Source organism: Equus quagga, chromosome 17 (assembly GCF_021613505.1).
Source record: "Equus quagga isolate Etosha38 chromosome 17, UCLA_HA_Equagga_1.0, whole genome shotgun sequence".
In the NCBI taxonomy this organism is placed as follows: Eukaryota; Metazoa; Chordata; class Mammalia; order Perissodactyla; family Equidae; genus Equus; species Equus quagga.
The window spans coordinates 34,419,289-34,442,651 of NC_060283.1; the positions used below are offsets into that span (position 1 = coordinate 34,419,289).

The 23,363-nt window shown below is 50.0% G+C and overlaps 1 protein-coding gene across 1 annotated transcript in view; it reads right to left on the reverse strand.

Annotated features, from left to right (window-relative positions):
• Positions 1 to 3,883: 3,883 nt before the first annotated feature.
• TWIST2 (twist family bHLH transcription factor 2) overlaps positions 3,884 to 23,363 on the reverse strand; it is a 90,285-nt gene continuing 70,805 nt past the window's right edge. Inside the window, exon 2 of the mRNA XM_046644839.1 lies at positions 3,884 to 3,902. The gene's annotated coding sequence lies outside the window, so the exon portion shown is untranslated. The remainder of the gene's footprint in view (positions 3,903 to 23,363) is intronic.

The following is a 23,363-nucleotide window of genomic DNA, read 5'->3' on the forward strand; positions in this document are numbered from 1 at the left end:
TGTTTTCGTTGGCAGCGCTGCCGCTGAAGCCATTTTCCATTTGGATGGCTGCATCGTACGAGAATGCAGGTCATTGAGTTTAAAAAAACACTTCCCTGGACTTTGTGTATATGTGAGTGTGTGAAGAGAGAGACTAATTGGCTTGTCTGAGAGTCGACGTGTGCAGAATCTTTGGTTGAAAAGAGTGGACCATCTAGTTATGTCGGTGGTCCCCGCAGGGGTTGGGTGACAGACAAAGAGAAGGACCTTACAGTCAGACGTCCTCGTGTGAAAGTCACAGGCCCAGCGCTCCAACCGTGAACAAGTCAACACGTAGGTAAGGAAGCATCAGTGCAGGATGCTGCCGAGAAAGAAAATGCCCATGGGTGAGCGGGTATGAAGAACAGGAAGATGGAGTCTCAGGGCGTGTTGACCCGGGAAGGAGGGTGAGCCCTGGGGTCAGAGGCCACAGACCACAGACAGGGCAGCAGAGAACTCAGTCACTGAGCAGAAATGCACCCCAAACCCGGGGCCCCGTGTGTGCCCGCGTCCTAGGAGCCGACACCTCCAGTTTTAGGTGAAGACAAGATGCTTGCACAAGGGTCACAGCCACCACCTAAATAAAGCCAGCCAGGGCCTTCTGTCAGTTCGGCGGACTTTCTAATTATCTGCCAGCAAGAGTTGTAGCTCCACAAGGCACAGTCCAGAAGCGAGGGCTTGAAGCATCCTGGGTGGCCTCAGGAACCCTTAATTAAACAAAGAGCCAGGCGTCCGAACCACCCCAGTCACTGAGAGCCGATGACAAACCCCTGCCTTTCCCAGGACTTGGGTCCCAGCTGATGCTGGTGAGCTTATAGTCCTTGCAAAGGTGGTCTTGCCTGCGCCCCAGAAAACCCTGGTGGGTGAAAATAAGTGGGGCTCACGGGGGCTGATTGGGGCTGTGAATCACCAGGAGCTGTCCCCTCTGCCCACGGCGGTCATCACTGGGACCTGGAGCCACACGCTGGCTGGCCACTTCATGATGCGAGTCTCAGCTCTTGTGAACCCCTTTCTCCTCCCTTCACATCAGGGACGTCACGGTCCCCTCCCTGGGGCCCCAGAAGAGGATCAAGACAGTTAGCACAGAGCCTGACTCTGAGGGGCTGGAGTGGGTGGGGATGGCTCCTGGGCACCCGGGGTGCTCTGCCCACGTCTGGTCTTGAAGGTGCCTCTCAGTATGTGGCTTTGCCCCCAGTCCGCCTGCCTTCCCCTTCAAAGGAATTTCTTGGCTTCAGATGGAAGATGCCGTGGATAAGAAAAACACCTTCCTGAATACCGCAGAATAACCCTGCGAGTTAAATCACCTTGGTGGGAGTGCTGAACCGGCTTCCTCCGCTGAAGTAATTAATGGGATGGCGAGAGGAACCGCCGAGAGCCGGAGCCCCAACTGCAGCGAGCACCAACAATTTACAACACATTATTTTAGCGGTAAAGAGCCCTTGGGGACCTCCCACTTGCAGGTCAGCTGGCATGGACGCCGATCCCAGCCCGGCTCCGTATTTACTGAGAAAATATCACATGCCTCCCCATCTGCTATTACACTTAATACCTGAAACCGATCCACGCAAAAACAAAGGGCATTTAGCAACGGGGGCAGGCTCCCCTTTGCACGTTAAGGGCGTCTGATCTGAGTGGGTCTGCGGTTCCTGGAGTCTCACACGGGCTGGTTCCTTCTCCTCCTGTGTGGTGGGAGGGCAGTAATCCTAGGTGCCAGCCAGGGAGGGTGCGAGGAGACCTCCCTCCACCTCCACTTCAGCCCTGACCAGTAGGCTGCCCTTCATCTCTCTCTCTCTCTCTCTCTGCACCCTCGCACGAGGGCCTGCTCTTTGCCCTTGAACTTCTCATTCACTCACCAATATTTACTGTGTACCTACTATGAGCTAGCGTTTGTTCCAGGGGCTTAGGATGCATCCATGAAGGAGCTAAGAGAGACGGAGGTCCCTGGTGGAATTGATGTACTGGTGGGTGCAGGGGGCGGCTAATGAGCAAGGAGCAGCAGTAAGCTACAAAGTACGTTGCAAGGTGGTGGGTACCAGTGACGGAGAAAGATGGAGCAGGGTGAGGAAGTGGGGGGTGGGCTGTGTTTGGGATGGGGCGGACTGGGTGGGCCTCGGGGGGTGGTGACATGAAGCGGAGACCACAGGTGGAAAGGAAGTCCCGTGTGGACATCTGAGGAGAGGATTCCAGGAGTGGGGACAGAGCCCCACGTGGTGGAGGAAGGCAGCCAGCCTGACCGGGAGAGAGTTAGAGATGGGGGGGCAGGGCAAGACCATGAAGGGCCTTGTGTTCACTGCCCGGGGCTGCCGCAACAAATGACCACAAACCGAGTGGCTTAAAGCAACAGAAGTTTATTTTCTCACACTTCTGGAGGCCAGGAGTTCGAAATCAAAGTGTCAGCAGGGCCGCGAGCCCTGTAGAGGCTCCGGGAGAGCGCTTCCTTGCCTCCTCCAGCTTCTGGTGTCCTGTCGCTCCAGTCTCTGCCTCAGTCCTCACCGCCTGCCTCCCTGGGTCTCTCCTCTGCTTATAAAGATGCTTGCCATTGGATTTAGGGCCCATCCAGTTAAAACAGCATGATCTCATCTCAAGATTCTTTACTTAATCACATCTACAGCGACCCTTTTTCCAAGCCTGGTCGTGTTCGCACGGACCGGGGGTTAACACTTGGAGACATCTTTTCGGGCCCATTATTCAACCCGTGGCAGCCTCCGGGGCAGGCTCTTTGGATGAATGGGATTGGCGTCGCGTGTGTGCTGGTTGGAGGTATTTTGGGGCAGCAATGTGGGAATCCTAGATCCTCAGAGGGAGAGAGTCTAGAAGCGTTCTAGTCCAAATTGTCACAAGGCCCTTTGGGGGCAGGCTCTAATCTGAGCTGAAGGTTAGATGCTCCTGGGTGCTGAGTCCTGCCTTGGGCTCTCCCTGTCTGCTGGACAGGAGCCGTCAGGAAACAGGGGCCTGGGCCAGCCCCCCTTGGTTATCAGAGGAACCCTTGAGGCTTCTCTGCAGTGAGATCTCTTATTCACACACTCAGCAGACGCCAGCAAACACCCACCATGTGTGGGCACTGTGGTAACAATCGAAGGTGGGCAAGCCCCATCCAGCAGGAGAGACACAGCCCACATTCGGCCCGTGACAGTGATGGAGAGGGCTCAGGGCAAAGAGAGAAGCGTGCTGAGCCTGTGGGAAGCTGTGAGAGGCTCAGCACGGCCTCACGTGGGGGTCTAGGGGGTGGAGGTTGGCTCTGCAAGGACCAGCGTGTTGGGAGAGTGGGAGTGGGGAGGGGGTGATGGTGAGGAGGTTGCTGCTGGCAGTGGGGCCAGAGCATGGAGAGGGAGGTGACGGTGGTGGTGGGAGGTGAGTCTGGGGAGGTGAGCAGGAGCTGATCTCGAGAAGCCTGCCTGGCAGACTTGGGGTTGGAGTCTCGGGTGGACCCCAAGCTGGAGAGTAGTCTGGCTGGGTTTGCTGCTTAATAGATTGGTCACCAGGAAGGAGTGTGCAGGACACATTCGGCATGAGGGGCACCTGAGGTCCACGGTCCCAACAGTATTTTAGAATTGTGACAGAGGCAGCCGGGCTGACAGTCCCAAGTGCTTTCCCACCACAGTCTGACGTCACTCCCCAGGCCATGCTGGGGGGCGGGAGGCCTCCCTGCGTTTCGTGGGAAGTGGGGGAAGGAGACGGGTCTCGGAAATATTTTTGTGTCTTCTTTCTCAAATACCTGGGTGTTCCCATCTTGACTGGAACGTTGAAGAGCCTCCAGGTCCCATCCTTGGTTCCGGCCAAGCTGCTGAGCAGAAAGCGAGGTCAGGAGGCTACCAGCGAGGGCCCAGGGCCTGGAAAGAATGTCTGGCATGTAGCCTTCATGGGGAAAGTTGCAGATTTACTTCCTAATGGCAAAAAAAGGGAACATGAAAAGAAATAGAGAAGAGGAGGTTACAGGTTGCAGAGCAGCACTGAGACAACTTTCATCTTATTTGAAGGTGGGACAGAGGAGAAGAAAGACATCTAACTGTGTCCATCAAGCCCTTTATAGAATATGGATAAACTATCTCCTTTCTGTTTCATATGGGGAAAGAGTCAGTTAAATGATCGGAGTGATAAAATAGCGACTTCTTGTTAGAACACCTGGTACCCAGTATGTAATAGGACCTTCGAACTCAGTTGCCCATTCAATAAATAGCAGAGGAGACAATAGTTAAGGCCCAGACCTCCTCCTGGGTCTGAATCCCAGCTTCCCATCTTCCTCACGTCACGCCTTGGGCAACTCACTTGCTCTGAACCTTGGTTTTCTTATCTGTAAAACGGGGCAAAAGAGTGCTGACTTCTCAGGGTCGTTTTGAAGATTAAATGAGATCATGCATGTAAAAGCCTTCATATTATCACCTGGGAAGCATTGAACAAAAGCTGTTATTATTATTATCATTTAAACACCAGCCACTGCATCAAGGGTTAAAGGAACAATAGCAATCAGAACTTCCATCTAGAGTTTTGAAGTTTCGTGGGGTAGGCAGTCATGAAAAAAATTATTACAGTTGTAGATAAGTCACTTTGCACATTCAGATAAACAAATAATGGGTTCTCCCTGGTGAGGCCAAGACAGGATTCCATTGCAGGTCTAGGAAGTGACAGCAGTATACACAACAATTTAGCTGTGTTATGCAAACGAGCTAAAGATGACCCTGTATCTTCAGAGTCACTGCCAGGTGCTGGGGTCAAAGCTGCATACACAGGAAAAGTCATAGACGTAAATACCTTAAATACAAAACAAGGAAGTCCTAATATAAAGAAAGCGAACATTGAGCTAAAAAGAAAAATCACGCATGAAAAACTAGGAAAGAAAAATAAAGGAATTTAGAAATTCTGAATTGAAAACAATAGTAGAATTGATAGATAAAATTCAAGAGCAGTTTCTTTTAAACAAGATCAATAAAACTGACAAAATCACTGGCTGGTCCTATTTAAAAGAAGAGAAAAAAACCAAGATAAGCAAAATTAGGAAGGGAGGAAACAACAAATTATGACAAAATGGTGCAAAATGGTATGCTAAAAATTTTTAAATCGTAATGAAATGGATGATTTTAAAAGAATATGCAAATTGCAACATTGATTTCAGAAACAATAAAATCTACATAAATGAAAATCATTAAAATCTGAAACCATTGTGAAAGTGTTATCTCCAAAATAGGTGCCAAGTTTAGATGGTTTAAGGGTGAATTATTTCAAATGTTAGTAGAACTTATAATTCCCATGTTATACACAATTATGTAAAACATAGAAAAAGATAAAACATTTGCCAATATATTTTACAAGATTATATAACTTTAATTCTCAAGATTGACAATGATAGTGCAGAAAAGAAGACTATGGCACTTACAAAGAGAAGCCCAAGAACACGAAATAGAATACTTGCAAATCAACCTCGTAGTCAAACGAATATCACATCCTCAGCAGGAAGGATGTGTTGTAGAAATGCAGGATTTTATATTAGAAAACCTGCCTGTTTCGTTTCATTTAGTAAGTCAAAGAAGAAAAAATGTGAAACTGTTCACAATGGACAGAGAAAGCCAGGAATAAAAATAATAAGAAACATGCAAAACCTTTGTGAACAGAATCCCAGGACTTTATTGGGAGCTAAAAGGGCACCTGAAAGAGTGGAGAGGCGTTCCATTCCCTAAAAGGGAAGATTACACATGGAAAATAAAAGAATCTCCCACAAACCAACCAATAGATTGTCTACTATTGGAATTTAGGTCAGAGGGTTTGGGGAGAAAGAGAGAAGCAGAAATCTGATAATGGTTCTAAAGTTCATTAGCCACCTTTTTTTTCTTTTTTTTTGCAAGAAGGGCTCGTTTCACGTTAAGGAATGTGTGGGAGTCAGAATGTCAGATCTCGTGGGACACTGAGTGGGCACACAGGCTGGCTGCAGAGAGACCGGGCCAGGAGGTGCTCAGGAAGCTCTGAAGGTGGCAGTCCTGGTGTCCATTCATCCTCTGAGCCTCTCCCCTGTGGGACAAGTCCGCTGCCTGCCTCTGCCCCTCACGTCCCCATCAGCCTCTCCCTGTCCCTCTGGCTCTGAATCTTTTCTTCACAGCCTTTCCTGCCTCCTAAGTTGTCTTATTCTTAAAGTCAGCTAGTGGGGTGGTGGGAGACAAGGCTTTAGGGATAAGCCAAACTCAGTCAGAAGGGGCTTGCTGTCTAAGCTGAGGGATGCATCCATCAGGGCAGGGGAAACCTCGGAAGAGTTTCAAACAAGCAAATGATGCAATGGCTTTGACGCAGGTGGAGGATGGGGCAGAAGGAGCTGCCGTGGCTTCTGAGAGAAAGGGGTGGCTTCCCCGGATGCTGAGAACCTCTGGGCTCTCTCCTTCTGCCCCTCAGCACGTTACACCATCTCCAAAGGTTCGACGCCAGATTCCAGGACTGTGTCTCAGGAGGTCAAGGGGTTAAAGGCTGACTCTCTGAGTCCTGTCCTTCTGGTACCACCAGACAGACTTTGGATCCGTGGTCCTCAAACCTTTCTTTTAAAAAAATTTGGAGAAACCATGTACCCTGCATATATTCTAAGTTTACATGTACAAATTGAATCATGTGTTAAAAAGTTCCAACGTCTATAATTTCCAGGATATTATAAATAATAGATTGAAAAGCAAAACTGTTGCTTTATACTTTTAAATGTATCCATTAGAATGTAAATATCATAATGAATCCGTGCCTACTAATGTCAACTTGGAAAATACATAATCAGCTCTATTTATCAGAAATTTCGCATGTCACCGTTTTCCTCTTCTTCTTCTCCTCCTCCTCCTTCTTTTTTTGCTGAGGAAGATTAGCCCTAAGCTAACATCTATTGCCAATTCTCCTCTTTTTTTGCTTGAGGAAGATTAGCCCTACGCTAACATCTGTGCCAGTCTTCCTCCGCTTTATACATGGGTCACTGCCACAACATGGCTGATGAGTGGTGTAGGTCTGAGCCTGGGATCCGAACCCACAAACGCAGGCCACCAAGCAGAGTGTGCCAAACTTAACTACTATGCCATGGGGCTGGCCCCACCCTTTTCTTCTTTGACTCCTAATTCCATTTCATTTCCTCCACTGATGTTTATCTTAATGTATATTAAGTATATTTTTTGCTTGAAAGTTCTTGTAGATCACCCTGTTATTATTTTGTTTCCTGTTATTCTTGTTGTTGTTTTTGAGGAAGATTAGCCCTGAGCTAACATCTGCTGCCAGTCCTCCTCTTTCTGCTGAGGAAGACTGGCCCTGAGCTTACATCCATGCCCATCTTCCTCTACTTTATATGTGGGACGCCTGCCACAGCATGGCTTGCCAAGTGGTGCCATGTCCACACCGGGGATCTGAACCAGTGAACCCTGGGCCACTGAAGCGAAACGTGCGCACTTAACCACTGCACCACCGGGCCGGCTCCTATTATTCTTATCAAAAACAAAAATACTTACATATATTGAAATTTAAAAATTTGTTTGTTTCCTGTGTTCACAAAGCTCTAAGTATTAAAACTTTTTTTCTTCTGCGTTAAAACATCATTGCAGTTAATATTAGTTACTAATGATCAAGATTATATAGCTATGTTATAAAAATTGATAAGTACTAAGCATAAAAAGCAACATTTTACTACAAATTATGCTCAAACTTTTTCTATGCATTTAATAAAGGAAAGATACATGTTTGCCAAAACTAATGGGTCTGACAGCTGAAAAACTCTTTTATCTTTTTGTTAATATGAGATGGAAAATTTTAGCTATTTTCTAAAATAGATAAGATCAAGATTAACTGAAATCAGAATGAACATTTAATTAGATGCTATGAAAAATATGTTTTAAGTATCTCATTAAAGAACAAACATCCCATCCGGAAAAAAATCAAATGAAACATTTATCCATGGGTATTTCCAATATTGTATTAGTCAGCTTTTGCTAAGTTAGGCCATGTAACAAAGTAGCTCGAAATGTCAGTGGCCCACAATGCTCTTGTTTCTTGCTCATGTTCCGTGTGGGCTGGGGCTCCACTGTATGCGCCAGGATCCAGGCTGAAGCCATCACTCTCCAGGACGTCTCATTATCTTGGCTGAGGGCCGGGGGGCAGGAGTGCTGGTGTGAGCTGTTGGGTGTAGCATAGGCTGTGTTCACTCACACTCCATTGGCCAAAGCCAGTCACGGGGTCACGCCCAGAGTCAGCCGCGTCGGCCTGCCGGGAAGGAGGGCTGAGTCATCACAACCAACGTTGTCACGTGCCACACATGATTCTTGAACACCTTGGTCATCCCGGAAAACATTCCAGTTATCTCTAAAAGAATTGGCATGTCTCGTCTATGCTCCATTAGCTGTTTAAGGCTGCTTTTTTATCCAGCTCGTGACATATCCTAGCTAACTCTTCTTGCTTAAATATGTGGGACAAGAGCTATTTTTAGTATCCAACATTCTTAGTGATGTTCTTCTTGCTTCGCCCAGATTCTTTCTCAATAAGAATGAATTGTTTGATATTGATCGAGGGGAAAAAGAAACAAGGTCAGAGAATAAAAGTCATCATTCTTCCAGCCACCTCATTTGTAGCGCCCCCAGCGACCACCTGTCACCCTTCACAGGAGTGTGTGTCCAGCTGGGAAATACTCGGTGCCTGAGGGGTTGATCTTCCCTAGATTAATTATGGAAGAGGCTTCCTCTGGGGTGGGGGCCTGGCCGTTTTCCCACCCTGCACAGGTGAGCACTCTGGTCTTATCTGTAAGGTGGAGAGGAGCTCCTGGGAGCTCAGGCACGGTCTGGGCAATCCCTCGCAGTCTGGAGGCCTCTGTCCTGAGTCACTCTGTCCTCATCGAGGTTCAGGGCCTCAGTCTTGGGTGTGAGCGGGGCTCTTGGGAGACACACCAAACCCTCAGCCCTCTGCTCTGGAGGAGGGGCCTTTTCTAGAAGGCAGCTTCCCACCCCTGCCCATCCAGCCTAGGGTTTGTCCATCAGGGGGGTCTCACTGCCCCCTCGGCCTGGGCCCTAGTTTGGGGCAGATCTATTCTGAAGAGTCTCCCCTGGCAGGTGCCCGCCCACTGGGTGATTTGGGTTCTTTCCCACGTCCAGCTTCAATAGGTCAAACAATTGCCCCACACCACACAGACCACTCTCACCAAATCTGGGCAGGGGAGGGGGTGACAGGAAGGACGCACAGACGTCACATCTCAATAGACGCAGAAAAAGCACTTGGCAAAATTCAGTGTCTATTTATGATTTTAAAAAAAGACTCCCAAAAAAATAGGAATAGCAATGAACTTTTCAACTCAACAAATTACATCTACTAAATGTCTCCGGCTAACGTAAGTTACTGTGAGCCGTTTGCTTTCCCTCGTGATCAGGAAGCAGGCAGGGATGTCTCCTCTTACACTTCTAGTTACTCTTATGCTGGAGGCTCCACCAGGACGACGAGGTGAGAAAAGAGCTGAAACTCGTACCAGTGGAAAAGGATGAAGAGCTGTCTATGTGCACAGATGATAAGATCATCTACGTAGAAAATCCCAAAGCATCTGAAAAAAAGCCACAAGAACTAATAAGTAAGTCTGGCAAGGTGGCAGAATAGCAGATCAATGTTCAAAAGTCGATTGTATTTCCGTTCACAAACGAGAATCATGTGGCAATAGAAATTTTAAAAAATAATATCATCTACAATAGCATAAAAATATTAAATACTCTGAATAAGTTTAACAAAAAATGTGCAAGCATGGTGTACTGAAAAGCACAAAATAGATGGAAATTAAAGAAGATCTCTCTTAGTGGAATGTTATACCATGTTCACGAATCAGAAGATTCAAGATTGTTGAGATGCCAGTTCTCCTCAAATTGATCTGATTTAATGCAAACCTAATAAAAATTCAAGCAGCCTTTTTTGGGGGTAGAAATCACAAAGCTGATTTTATATATATAGATATACGTAGAAAGTACATATATATATATATATATAAAGCTGATTATATATATATATAAAGTACATATATATGTAAAAAGTACAAAGGATCTACAGTAGCCAAAATAATTTTTTTTAAGTAAAAAGAACAAAGTTGGAGGACTTTCACTGCCTGACTTCAAAGCCTTCTATAAAACTACAGAAATCAAGACTGACTTTGGTGTAGCTTAGTCATATAGATACACAGAACAGCACAGAGAATCCAGAGGAAGATTCAAGCAGACATGGTCACTTGATTGTCCACAAAGACGCCAAGACAATTCATCAGGAGAAAGGATAGTCCACCAGCAATGGTGCTGGAACAATTGGATATTTACACACAAACAATGAGCTCTCCCCTTACCTCACACCATGCACAAAGTTTATAGGGCGGCTGGCCGGTCTTTGTGAATTTTCTCCCCCATTTTAATAGGAAGCAGGGGAAGCCCCTCCAACAGGTCAACCCTGGACCTCACCCCACGTCCCAGACGAAGACACTGAGGGTCAGAGGAGTTAATGAACTTGTCCAAAGTGGGGAGGTAATCTGTGGAGGGACCCATTCAGGCTCCAGCTTCCTGCCTCCAAGGGCAGCAGACTTTTCAGAGGTTCACGTTGCTTCCTGGGCCCCGGCAGTTCTAAGAGGACCCCAGGGGGGATGAACGAGGGGGACCTTGTTCCAACGGGGAGTCAGTGAGGGCATCTGCTTAAATCGGTGCCTCAGGGACCAGGGAGGACACAAAGAAAGAAATGCCTGAGTGGAGGCTCTCCTGTGCTATCCCGGGCAGGTGGGCGCAGGGCCAAGGGGAGGGGCAGATTCCGAAACTTGACCTCAGCACTTGCTGGGAGGACAGCGAGGGGTGCCTGCAGCCTGGAGCCATTTAATCCGATTCTTCTTGCAGCACCCCTGGACAACGCACCCCAATAACTCCAGCAAAGACGTCTTCAGATCCAAAGTGGTGGGCCAGCGTCCCACCCCACGGAATTCTCGAGGGCTCTGACCCATGCCTGCAGACCCAAGGCCGGGACAGGCTGGGAAGGGACACTGCTCTCAGGGTCCTTGGGACCAGACACAGAAAACCTGAGAAGCCCAGGATGGACATGCATGTCTCTGAGCTGTGGTGCCTCTCGGAGGAGATGTTTATCCAGCCCAAGGGGAGAGATGAGGGTAGATAATGTTCCAGAAGAGCTGAGAGCCTTCTCCTGGGTGGGAATTCAGGGCTGATCCTTAATTTGGATTTTCTTTTTAAAAGAGGGTACTTTTTTATTGTGTTCTTTGAACATCGCAGTCAGCTGGAAACAAAAGAAACAAAGTTTGTACTAAACAGGAATGTCTTTTATGACGGGAAAAGGACCGAGGGAAGTGACCGCCAGGATTTCAGCTGCAGGGGTGACCTGAGGGGACAGGACAACAAAGTGAGTCAGTGTAGGGGGGCTGGAGAAGTAGGCTGGGTGCCGGCCTGCCTTTGCAATCCCCTGGGAGGGACACAGCACTCCCTCAGCCTGCAGATGGAGCCTCCAAAGGAAGGCTTTGTCCCGCTCAGAACCTTGCAAGCATCCGAATCACCCACAGCACCCACGGCGAGCTGGCCCGGCGCCCCCACAGGTCCCCCTGGGTTCATCACAGACCTGCCAAGTGCCCCCCGCAGTGGCCCCGAAGAGGATGCTGCACTGAGATCACCATGAGAAATCACCCTGTCTCAGGGACAGCTAACATCCCCGAGGGGCCTCACACTTTTCAGAGTGCTTCTAGTTGCCACATGGAGATGCAAAGAAATGTTTTCATGGCAAACCTCGCCCCAGCCTGCAGGGGTAGGGAGGAGGGTTGGGCTGGGGAGGCCCGTGAGAGAGAAGGGGAGGTTGGGCCAAGCAACCCAGGAAGTTGCCACTGAGTGACTGATGCTGAGTAATCTGGAAGGTTCTCTGGGGCAGTGCTGGCCTGGAAATTTTTCTGTTCCTGCCGCAAGCCAAGAAGGTCTTTCCGACTCTGCCTGAGGGTAACCCCCTTTCCTGGTGGCTCTGCAGAGGCACCTGCTGTGTTGCTGGGGACCCAGAGTGAAACCTGAGGACATTCAGTTGACACTGAAGGGCACCCTCAGAACCTCCACGGTCATGGAGAACGATTCACCTCCTGATATAAGGAGATTGTCAGTCCACTGGGACAGAGTTTGGATCCCTGGTGTCACTGAATGGTAGAGGTGAGGCCTGGACTTCAAAGAGGACCCTGATGGGGGCTGACGGCTTACGACCCTCTCCGTCCTGTTTGTTCACTTGGTCGTGCGTGTGGGTATGCGGTAACAGATGACCACAAACTGAGGGACTTGAAAGAAAGGATATTCATTCTCTCAAAGTTCTTGAAGTCAGAAGTCCAAAATCAAGGTGTTGGTAGGGCCACGCTCCCCTTGAAGGCTCTAGGGGAGGGTCCTTCCTTGTCTCTTCCAGCTCTGATGGCCCCAGGTATTCCCTGGCTGGTGGCCGCGTCACTCCTATCTCTGCCTTTGTCGTCACATGTGACTCTGTGTCCCCTCCTCTTCTTATAAGGACACTATTCATTGGGTTTAAGGCCCAGTCTACACCCAGGATGATCTCATCTCAAGATCCTTACCTTAATCACATCTGCAAAGACCCTGTTTCCAAATAGCGGCCCATTCTGAGGTTGCGGGAGGATATGACTTTGCGGGGGACACTGCTACTAAACCCTCGGCAGCAGGGTACCGAAGTTTGTTGTGTATCTGTTTCATCTGTGTTTGTACCAAGATGGAGAAAGTGGTATTTATTCGACTTTTTCTCAGGGGATATGGTTTACACAGCTGGTGGGACACACTGATAATAACTGGCGTGGGTGGACAATGAAACACTCAAGGCAAACCCGTCACCAGTAACCAGTAATAATAAGCTGCTGGTTTAAGGGGAGCTGGTGAGGTTTTCTGCAGGGTCAAGGCTGGAGTCCTATGACAGGGCCTGTGAAACAGTGAAATGCAGGCTCAGGGAGGGAGTACAGGGAAGGGCCCACCTGGTGGTGGCACCAGAGAGCAAGGCAAGAAGGAAGGGTCCCAAGAACGTGCCACTGGGAAGATGGCAGTCCCTTCTTGTCTTTCCCACAAAACCTTCAATAAAATCTGGATTTTGCATTAATGTTTGCTGGAAGAGTGCTTTTTCTGGAGAATTCTCTGAGGCTGTGGCAAGGAATGTATGGGGCAAGAACACAATTTGCATGGAGGGAAAACCGACGTCTGGACTGTCTCTCCTCTTTCTCAAAAGGATCCTGGGTGTTGGCAACCTGCACCTGGGTGGGAGGCCAACTGCTGTCAACCAGTAGCCCTCACATTAAAATAAAAAATGCAGCCGGTTCGGATCCTGGGTTAGGACATGACACCGCTTGGCAAAAGCCATGCTGTGGTAGGTACCCTACGTATAAAGCAGAGGAAGATGGGCACAGATGTTAGCTCAGGGCCAGTCTTCCTAGGAAAAAGAGGAGGATTGGCAGTAGTTAGCTCAGGGCTAATCTTCCTCAAAAAAGAAAATTTAAAAATACAGAAGGGGCTTTTGGTCTCTGGGGAGACAAGGTCTGTGAGCTGCCCCAGCCCAGTGACCTTTGTAGTCAAGATTCACTGGTTGGCCAGCAGCGACCAGTAGGATCCAGTGCTGAATCTGGGTCTGTCCTTATCCTGGTGTGTTCATGTCACACAGTCTCATAGATTACCGAACAACTGAACAACGTAGAATTCTTGAAACTACTGTATAGGAAATGTGGGCTGCACTTATTACTATCTAGTATTCTGATGGGGAAACTGAGGCTCAGCCTGGCCCCAGGATAGCCCAGTCAGGAAGTGGTAGGGCTCAGCTTCAATGCCGGCTCCTGTGGGGTCTGCCTTCTCCTGCTTCTCTCTGATTCTCTGTCTGAAGCTTTTTCTATCCTAGCACAACGTGCCTCCGGTCTACACTGTGTACCCTGGGCAAGGGATGTACCTGGCACTGGGAACACGCATTGGCTCCCCATCTACCTCGCCACTGAGTTGCCATGTTCTCTCAACCCTCCCCATAGCCCTCGGTGGGACAGGCCCTCCTGGCTGCCCCTCTGACCCGCCACTCGCCACATATTTGCGCCCACCTTGCTTCTGGTGGTTAAGCGCCACACTCAGCTTCTAACAGCCCTGGATTCTGTCACCCCATTGCTTCTGGGAGTCCAGCTCTGTAACGGTGTCTCCCATCACACTCCCTGGCCCACAGAGAACAGCCACCCCTGAGCTCCCTGGGATGCTGGGGCCCCCTCACCAGCGTGTACCGCAGCTTCAGTAAATGGAGCATGCCTGGGACCCTCGCTTGCAGCACGGCCCTTGGGTGGGTTTGCTAGCCCTAATTGCTCCTTTGAGCCTTTTATCCGACTCCCACCATTCACCACAGCAGTTCTTGCCCTCTTACTTCATTTGCACGGACCGGAGTTTCTCCAAGTTTCTGAAAGAACACAGCAGGTCAATGGCATCTCCCGAGCACCCCTCCTTAGTGACTTTACCTTTCACCCCTGACCTAGCTCCCTTACGGTCCTCCTGGCTCCTGTGGGATGTGCTGGCAAGGTTCCATGGCCCCAGTTGGGTGACACTGTGACTTTACCTATTGCTCTCATGGCCAGGAGGAGGGTGGTGGTGGGTCCCCGGGGGCATGTTGTCTCATGAAGCAGAGGCCTCTGGGTCCTCTCAGGGAGGGAGCGAGTGCTCGATTTTAACACAGCAGAGTGGGCTGCTGGTGCAGGCCCGGCAGTTCAGGGGAATCCATCTCCACATTTTCCAGCACATTGACTTGACTCCCCATCCGTAGCTCAACGTCCCAGTCCTTTGCTCCAGTCAGGGCCTTGACCCTTGTGAGAATGGAAGGATGGCCCAGGCAGACGGGGCCCATGGCTTGTCCCAGGAGAGGCACGGCGTGACACGGGTGGGACTCCGTCACAGTGGGAGCCTCAGCAGGGGTAGCTGAGCAGAACCAGGGAGGGCAAAGGGAGAGGAGTGGAGATCTGGAACACCTCATCCAGTCTCATGAAATCTAAATGAAGGTAACTGCCAGAGCGGAATTAATAGATGTCTAGGGAAAATGAAATAGGATCAGAGGAGCTCGCCAGGCTGATGGCACATAGGGACGCACTGCACATCAACATGCAGAAGGGCTGGTGCACGCATTCCTTTCTCTGGCCACAAAGCAGGAAAACGTCCTTTAGGAACAAAAATGTAAACAGGGGCCCCAACCACGTGGTGACGGAAGACACTTCCCTCCGTAACAAGTGGATCGACGGGGAAATGAGGAATATAGTAAAATGCTTCCTAAGTCTGAAGATGATGAAAAATGACACCAAAAAGTGGGGGGGATTCTTAGGGCCAGCCCAGTGGCCAAGTGAAGTTCATGAGTTCTGCTTCAGCAGCCAGGGGTTTGCAGGTTCCTGGGTACAGACCCAGTATCGCTCATCAAGCCATGCTGTGGCAGCATCCCACATACAAAATGGAGGAAGTTGGGCATAGATGTTAGCTCAGAGCCAATCTTCCTCAAGCAAAAAGAGGAAAATTGGCAACAGATGTTAGCTCAGGGACAATCTTCCTCACAGAAGAAAAAAAAAAAGGGAGGAGATTCTGTCCACAGCACACTTAGAGGGATTTTCGTGGCTACAAATGCCTTCTTATCACAAGAAGAAAATGATCAAACTGAGTCTGCACTATGATCTCAAGAAGGTCTGAAGAAACTGGAGGGAAAAATAGGAAAAGTGGAAATCTCTGAAGAAATAAACGTAGACTGTGTTAACAGTAGAAACAAATGCATTTAGATATGAAAAAAGCTGAAATCTGTCAGTAAAGCTGAGAGCTCGTGCAAACCAAACAAATTAGAGGGATATTTGGAATTAATCTAGAATAAGGTTTCTCAACCTCAGCACTACTGATATTTTGGACCAGATCATTCTTGACTTGGGGGGGGGGGAGCATCCTGTCCATCATAGGGTTTTACCAAGACCCCTAGCTTCTGCTACTTCTAACACCCTCCCCCACCATGTGATAACCAAAAGCGTCCCCAGGCATTGCCAAGTGTCCTTAGGGAAAAACGGTCCCTGGCTGAGAACCACTGTCTTCGAACAAAAGGAGCCTGCAGACCCTCGTATTTGATGAACTGTCCGATTGGTCTTATCCTTTCAAGGAACAAACCACGTTTACGGGATAGAATTTGCTTCTGAACGTTCTTTGAGATACGTACCCCGTGGTAAGAAGACCTGAGAGGGATTTAAGGTCCACGATTATAATTTTTGGGGTACGATAGTCAGCAAGGGATGGAGACACAGCAGGGACTGGCTGGTAAATTTTGCTTCCTTTTCAAGCAAGACTGGGAAAAGATTCAAGACTTTGAAATGAGGTAAGTAGAAGGAATGGTTTCTTGTTGACAAGTAATGACAATAGAATCTGACACAACATCTTCTAGATTGATGACATTTGGAGGAAAAGGCTATAAATTTGTCACCCCAATGGGGCCATGGATGAGCAGCTCAAGGGGACCAGCAGAGCCACATTAGCATGAGTGGCACCAAGTTCCTGCATTTGTCCCCATCTGCAAAGAGACCCATGACTCTTTCCAGGCATTGCCAGGGGGAGGGCTCCCCTGGCCACAAAGTCCCCCATCTGGTCCAGGTGCCCTTGGGGTCTGTCCACCATGATTGCCGTCTTATGCTCTGGTCCCTTTGTTGGTGCTCACCTCCTTCCCACGGCCAGGAGGGGTCTTGTCTTTGCTGACAGCACCCGTGAGCAGAGCTCTGATGCCCATGTCTGAGGGGCTCCAATCCCCAGGCCTTCAGGTGTCAGAGCCCGCCTGTGCTCCTGCAGACGTGGGGAGACGGGTCTTCTCCCCAAGCAGCTTGTGTCTCTATGAGCTCTAGGGACCTGTGTTTCCCGGTCTGTGGAAGCCCATCGGAGGGAAGGGGAGCTCAGCTGGGGGAGCAGGGGAGCAGCCCCCCTTTCTGCAGCCTCCCCGGTCTGTGTTGTGCCCATAACTGGAGCACTTCCAGGACCCAAACGTCAGTCTCTCTGCTTCTGGGCACCCGCTGCAGCCAGTGTCAGGGCTTTGCTCTCATCTTTCAAAATAACAAAACAAAGTGTTTGTTTTCTTTTTGCTGTCCCCAAAGATGATCAACTCCACAGCGAGCGGCTCACCTATGGACCAACTAGGTAGGTGACTATGATTTCAGTCTACGCCCGTCGTTCTGGTGTGACCATTAATAGCTTTCACTCTTGGAAGTGACCTGGTGTGTTCAAAACCTCTACGCTCACCCCCTACTGACTGCGTATATACATGCACGGCAATGTGCTGAGAAATCCTTTTCAGGACATCTGGCAAACTTCATCCTTTCAACCACCAACCAGAAAGACGTTTAGGGCCATTTTGGGTAGAAATCCAGAAGTCGCACGGAGTCTGTCTTCTTAAAGAGAGGGGCAGGTCTTTGATGACTCGAGATTCTCGACCTTTCCCTGCCCTGTTCTGGGCCCTGTGGCTCACCTGGGTCACTGAAAGAATGTCTTTCTTTCTTTCCAACAGTCCCCCTCACTCCGTCTCCTCCGGTGCCCCACAGCAGGCTGGAGTTATGTTTGCAAAGCAGGTTGCATCGCAGCACCTCCCCTATGTAGACGTTGCCCCTGTCTGGGTGAGTCGGTTCCGTGTATCAATGCCAGGTGGGCTTGGGACCCGCTGGGGCTGAGGATGCAGGCATGGGATGGATGAAGCAATCCTCACCTCGGAGGACGTCTGGGAGGAAAGGACTTCAATATGGAGTCCATGGCTAGAGGTAGGAATGCGCAGGGACTGTGGACAAATGAGAGGTGTGGAACCCCACCAAGCTCAGGCAGGCTTCCTGGAAGAGGGGGCACCACTGCTAGTGTTAGAAGGTGTAGGGAGTGGCCAGGTGGGAGAGGCAGGAAGGCATCCCCAAAGAGTGTCTAGACTGAGCACAGCAGGTGACATCAGGGTGCGCTGGGGGTACGACAAGTGGCAGTTGCTGGGCAGAGGCCGGAGGCTGGGACCCAGTGGTCATCCATGCCATGCAGGGGCCTGGGAGGCCCAAGCTGCCCAAGAACTTGGAGGGTGGGGAGCCTGAGTCTCCACCTTCTGGCCTCTCACCACCAAGTAAGGTCTCATACAAAGCCACAATCTATCTTCCAAAAACATGAGAAACTGAGCTAGGTGGGCCCACGATACGTGGGAGCATTCCAGCCTGAGACACAGAATGGCTCTGGGAAGGGACCTTGGGGCTACCGACGAACATCGTGGAGAAGGAGCGAGAGCCATGTGCGTCCCCGAGGAGTGCTGGGCACGTTGCATGGGTTCCAAAGAAATGGGACTCATTTCGATATGAAGTGTGTGGAAGGGAACACAGACCGCCCAAATGAGAAGGGCAAAGGCTGGTGGCGCAGAGCTTCGTCCAGCAAGGGGGACGTTTTCAGAGACTCAAGGACGGAGAGCTTGACAGTGGACAAAGGGGGGCGCAGGTGGGCCCTGCTTGGAGGCCGTGGGTCTGGGGAAGCTGTGGGTGGGCTCTCTGGAAGCGACGCGTCCATGGGATTGGTTGGGGTGTATACTTGGCTTTCTCGGGTTGGTCCTGAGTTGGAAGCCAGGACAAAAATTAAGGAATCTGTCAGTTATTAATCAAGTCCTGGTCACTTGGGGCTGTTAAAGACGGAACAGGCCCCAAACCAAAATGGAGTCATTTGCCCCCACGACAGCAAACCAAGGCTGCACTACAGTTTGACCCTATTGCAGGAATAACAGTCCATCTGGAATTTCCTGACCGGCACTTGTGAGGGCATCGGCCTGATGAAGCCCCTGCCAGCCCCCTCCCCGCAAAAGAAGATGTCCTGGCCCGAAGCACTCCTTTCTCTTCTGCTAATGACTCCCTTACCCCACCCTCCTTCCGCCTATGAAAACCTCCCATTTCAGGAGCTGGCTGGTGGCGTAGCGGTTAAGTTCACATACTCCACTTCAGTGGCCTGGGGTTCGTGGGTTTGGATCTCGGGCACGGACTTACATACAGGTTATCAAGCCATGCTGTGGCAGGTGTCCCATATAGAACATAGAGGAAGATAGGCATGGATGTTAGCTCAGGGCCAGTCTTCCGTAAAAAAAAAACCCTCCCATTTCATACGGTTCCTGGGAGCACCTTCCATCTGCTGAATGGGAGGCTGCCCAGTTCATGAATGGCTTAATAAAGCCAATTAGATCTTCGAATGTACTCAGGTGAATTTTGTTTTTGTTTGTTTGTTTGGTTTTTGGTGAGGAAGATTGGCCCTGAGCTAACATCTATTGCCAATCTTCCTCTTTTTCTTGAGGAAGATTGCTGCTGAGCTAACATCTGTGCCCATCTTCCTCTACTTCGTATGTGGCCTGACAAGCGGTGCTCGGTCCGCACCTGGGATCTGAACCTTCGAACCCTGGGCCACTGAAGCAGAGTGTGGGAATTTAACCACTGCACCACCAGGCGGGCGCCCTGAATATATTTTTTAACAGGGTCAGTTGTTTCAGAGGTTAGTGTTTGGCTTCCTGGATTGTTACTGGAGATGGAGGTCTGACTTCCCACAATAATACAAGTCTGACTTGTAGACAGCAGCTGGCTTCCTGCACTGGTCACTGTGGCCAGGGCGTTGGTTTCCTGGGCTGGCGGCCAAAGGTTGAGGGTCAGAGTTCTATTTTTATATATGCTCTGGCCGTTGTGCCTTTGCATTTCAGTCTCTCGAGCAAAATGGAGGATATTTGGGATACGGTAATCATGACACTAGACACACCCTCACAGAGCATCCCGCGTTCTGGCACGTGCCCGGCCAGAGTGTGGCTCGAGGTCAGGAGGGGTGCAGGTCTGGTTTAGCAGCCAGTGGAAACCTCGTCTGTCCTGGATCTGACATGGCCCTGTACAAGAGCGACACAGACGCACGGACACACAGGGGCTCAGTCCAAGGAGGGGCATGTGCCGAGGTTCTCCTGGGCCCAGGTTCCATGAGAACCGTTTTATTGAGACGGCTGGTATGCAGTGGATTGAGAAATTGCCATGATTGGGAAAACAATGCAAAAACCTCCCAGAACAAAATACCAAAGAGGAAAGTGCCAGATCGAGGGAGGAAGACAAGCCTTGAGCATATGGGAAATTGCAAACTAGTTTAAAAAATCGAATGAGGGCGGGCTCAAACTGTCCTGGTGCCAGTGTCGGGGGATTTGGCCGGATGGTGGTTCTGAGTGCGTTTCCAGTGTAAGATATACTTTGATTAATTTCTCCAGGCTTCACCAGAGTTACACCAGCAACTCCCAGAACTCTAATTAAGGAGAAGAGGCGGACAGTGACTCATGCTGGAAAGAACCCAGCTGACGAAACCCTCCCAGCCCTCGGAAAGCATCCGTGGTCCTCATGCGATGGGAATCGCCTTGATCAAGGCAGCTTTGGCGTGAGGTCAGGACGATAATGGAGACAAAGCTCTGATTAATGGGTGTGTGTGGGGTGTGTGCATGTGTGCGTGTGTGTGCACCACGTGCACAGGCTCTGGGTGTGTGTTCCCAAGAAAAGCTGGCAGGGACATCTGGCAGGCAGGCTGCCTCGTGGGGTCACCCCGTGGGAGATTGATGGATCTGCCGGACGCCCGGGGGTTTAGATTCCCAGGAAAACAGCCGAGCCTGTGCCGAGGTTGCTGCTGGGCTCCCCGACTCAGCCACCACCACAGGTTGGAAGTTGCCTCTTCCAGCTGGACCTGACCATGCAAGGCCGTGCTGGCTGACCAAACTTCTGCTTCAAAGCTTGGGTGGTGGAGAACAGAGAGTCATTCATTTCCAAATGCGGTGGGGAAAGTGGACGAGGCAGAAACCGTTTGCATCCTGACACAGGAATGGAGTGTGTAAGACAATAGGAGCACACTCATACGTGTACTTTTCTCCCCAAGTGGCTTGAGGCCCTGCTGTGACTCGACACTGTAGCTGAGAGCTGACGACCACCAGGCTGGGCCATCAAGGACCCACAGCTTGAGGCTCCTTTGGGAGTCATGATTTGAGAGTCCAACACATCCATTGTTCTCCATTCAGAGTTGGGAGGAAGCACATTCCACCACATCATAAAGAACCCCCCACATGCAGACATTCCTGCGAAGGTCCATACATGCAACTCGTGGGTGTGCACATGAGCTCACAGCCCCCACATGGGTGACACAAAATGTATTATACTTGCAAGAGGCAATTTGTCATCACCTTCTATCCGTGTGAAATAGTTTGAGTGCAGATAAGAACCAGCTTGCTATTCAGGCAAAAGTGATACCCTCCTCGCAACCTGGGAAAGACTGAATGGTGGTTGGCTTTTTCACAGCTGCAGGGTGTGTGTGTGTGTGTGTGTGTGTGTGTGTGTGTGTGTTACAAATCGAGGCAGAAAAACATGGCAGTCGAGAACAACGACTCTGAACCTCACTTCTGCCCATCATACAACCCTCGGCTCATAACTTAATCTGTGTGGGACTCAGCTTTTCTCTCTGGGGCCAGGGAGAGTGAGAGCACCCAGCCCACGAAGCCGATACAGGAATGGATGAGAAGATGGCACAGCCTATGACAAGCATTCGGTCATCGTCCTCTGAGGCATCTGTGGGCTGGCTGGATTCGGCAGGCAGCAGTGTGGACTGCTGGGTGCTGCAAGTTTTGCACTGCAGTGAGCATGGGAAGCGTCAGGGGAGCACGCTCCAGATGCAGAAAACTTGGGAGTTTGTAATCAAAGCACCAACTTGGGAATGGTCATCGTAATAAAAACACTGACAGTTACAAAGACATCTTATGTTCCTAACGTGTGAAGAAATTGTGATGTTAATTTTATATGTCAACTGGACCGGACTAAGGGATGCACAGACAGCCGGTAAAACATTATTTCTGGGTGTTTCTGGGAGTTTCTTGAGGAGACTAGCATTTGAATCAGTAAACCGAGTAAAGAAAATGGCCCTCACCTATGCAGGTAGGCATCACCCAATGCCTTGAGGCCCGAGTGGAATAAACAGGCGGAGGAAGAGCGAATTCGCTCTTTGCTGAGCTGGGACACCCATCTGCTCCTGCTCCCAGGCCTTCCCCTCGGACCGGATCACTGCACAGCCTTCCTGGGTCTCCAGCTCGCAGATGGCAGACTGCGAAACTTCTGTCTCCATAACCACATGAGCCAGTTCCTGTAAGGACTCTCCACATATATATATATATATATATATCTTTATTTATCCTATTGGTTCTGTCTCTCTGGGGAATCCTGACTAATACAGAAATACTATGGTGAATACAGGACTTTATCCTAAAAAAGGGAAGGCAGCTTGATAGGAAGGGTATGAGAAGGGCTGACATTGCTAAACTATGGGGACAAGGACCAAGATGGGGAACACACAGCAAGCACTTCCCAGGCAGGGCCTGTGGACATTGGGCTGCAATGGGGACCTTGGGGTCAGGGGCAGGGCCTGCTCACTCTGTTCCTCCAGGGCTCGCTGTGTCCTCTGTGCACGTGTACTTTGCATTCAGCTAGTTATTTGTTGGTGCACACTCATGTGCTGGGAAAAATTAGATAGGAAACAACAGGACTTTTCAACGTACCTACATCATTTCCCTATTTACAATCGGACATGCACTTGATGGAGCAGAGCAGGCTGTGTTCGTTGGGAAAAGCGGGGCCAATAGGCCCCTGTGGTGCACACACAAGCTGGGAGGCCCCACAGGCTGTTGGCTCTCCCCTGAGCGGCTGGACCCTCCCACTGGGATTGGCAGTGCTGGCTAGCACACGGGACCAAAATGGACTGGCCATGCAAGTCAACTGATTCCGTCATTTACTGAGCAGATCCTGTATGCTAAAAAACAGGCCAGGAGAGCCAGCACGGAACAAGACACACTGGGCTAGAACCTCACGGCGCCTGTGCTGCAGTCGGTGGAAACAGACAAATAAGGCAGAAGAGCAAGTTCAGGCTCTGCCCTCTTGTCCTTTTGTGCCTCACAAAAGAGCATGATGAAGTATCACTTATAAAATCAACAAGCACAGACCCTATACAGACATCGCTATGACATCCACAGGCACAGATCCTGGGACAGACATTGCTGTGGCATCTACCAGCACAGACCCTGTACAGAGGTTGCCATGACATCCATCAACACAGACCCTGTACAGACATTGCCAGGACATCCATAGGCACAGATCACAGTACAGACATCGCTATGACATCTACAGACACAGACCCTGGGACAGACATCGCCATGACATCTGCAGGCACAGACCCTGTATAGACATTGCCATGACATCTACAGGCACAGACCCTGTATAGACATTGCCATGACATCTGCAGGCACAGACCCTGTACAGACATCGCCATGACATCTGCAGGCACAGACCCTGTATAGACATTGCCATGACATCT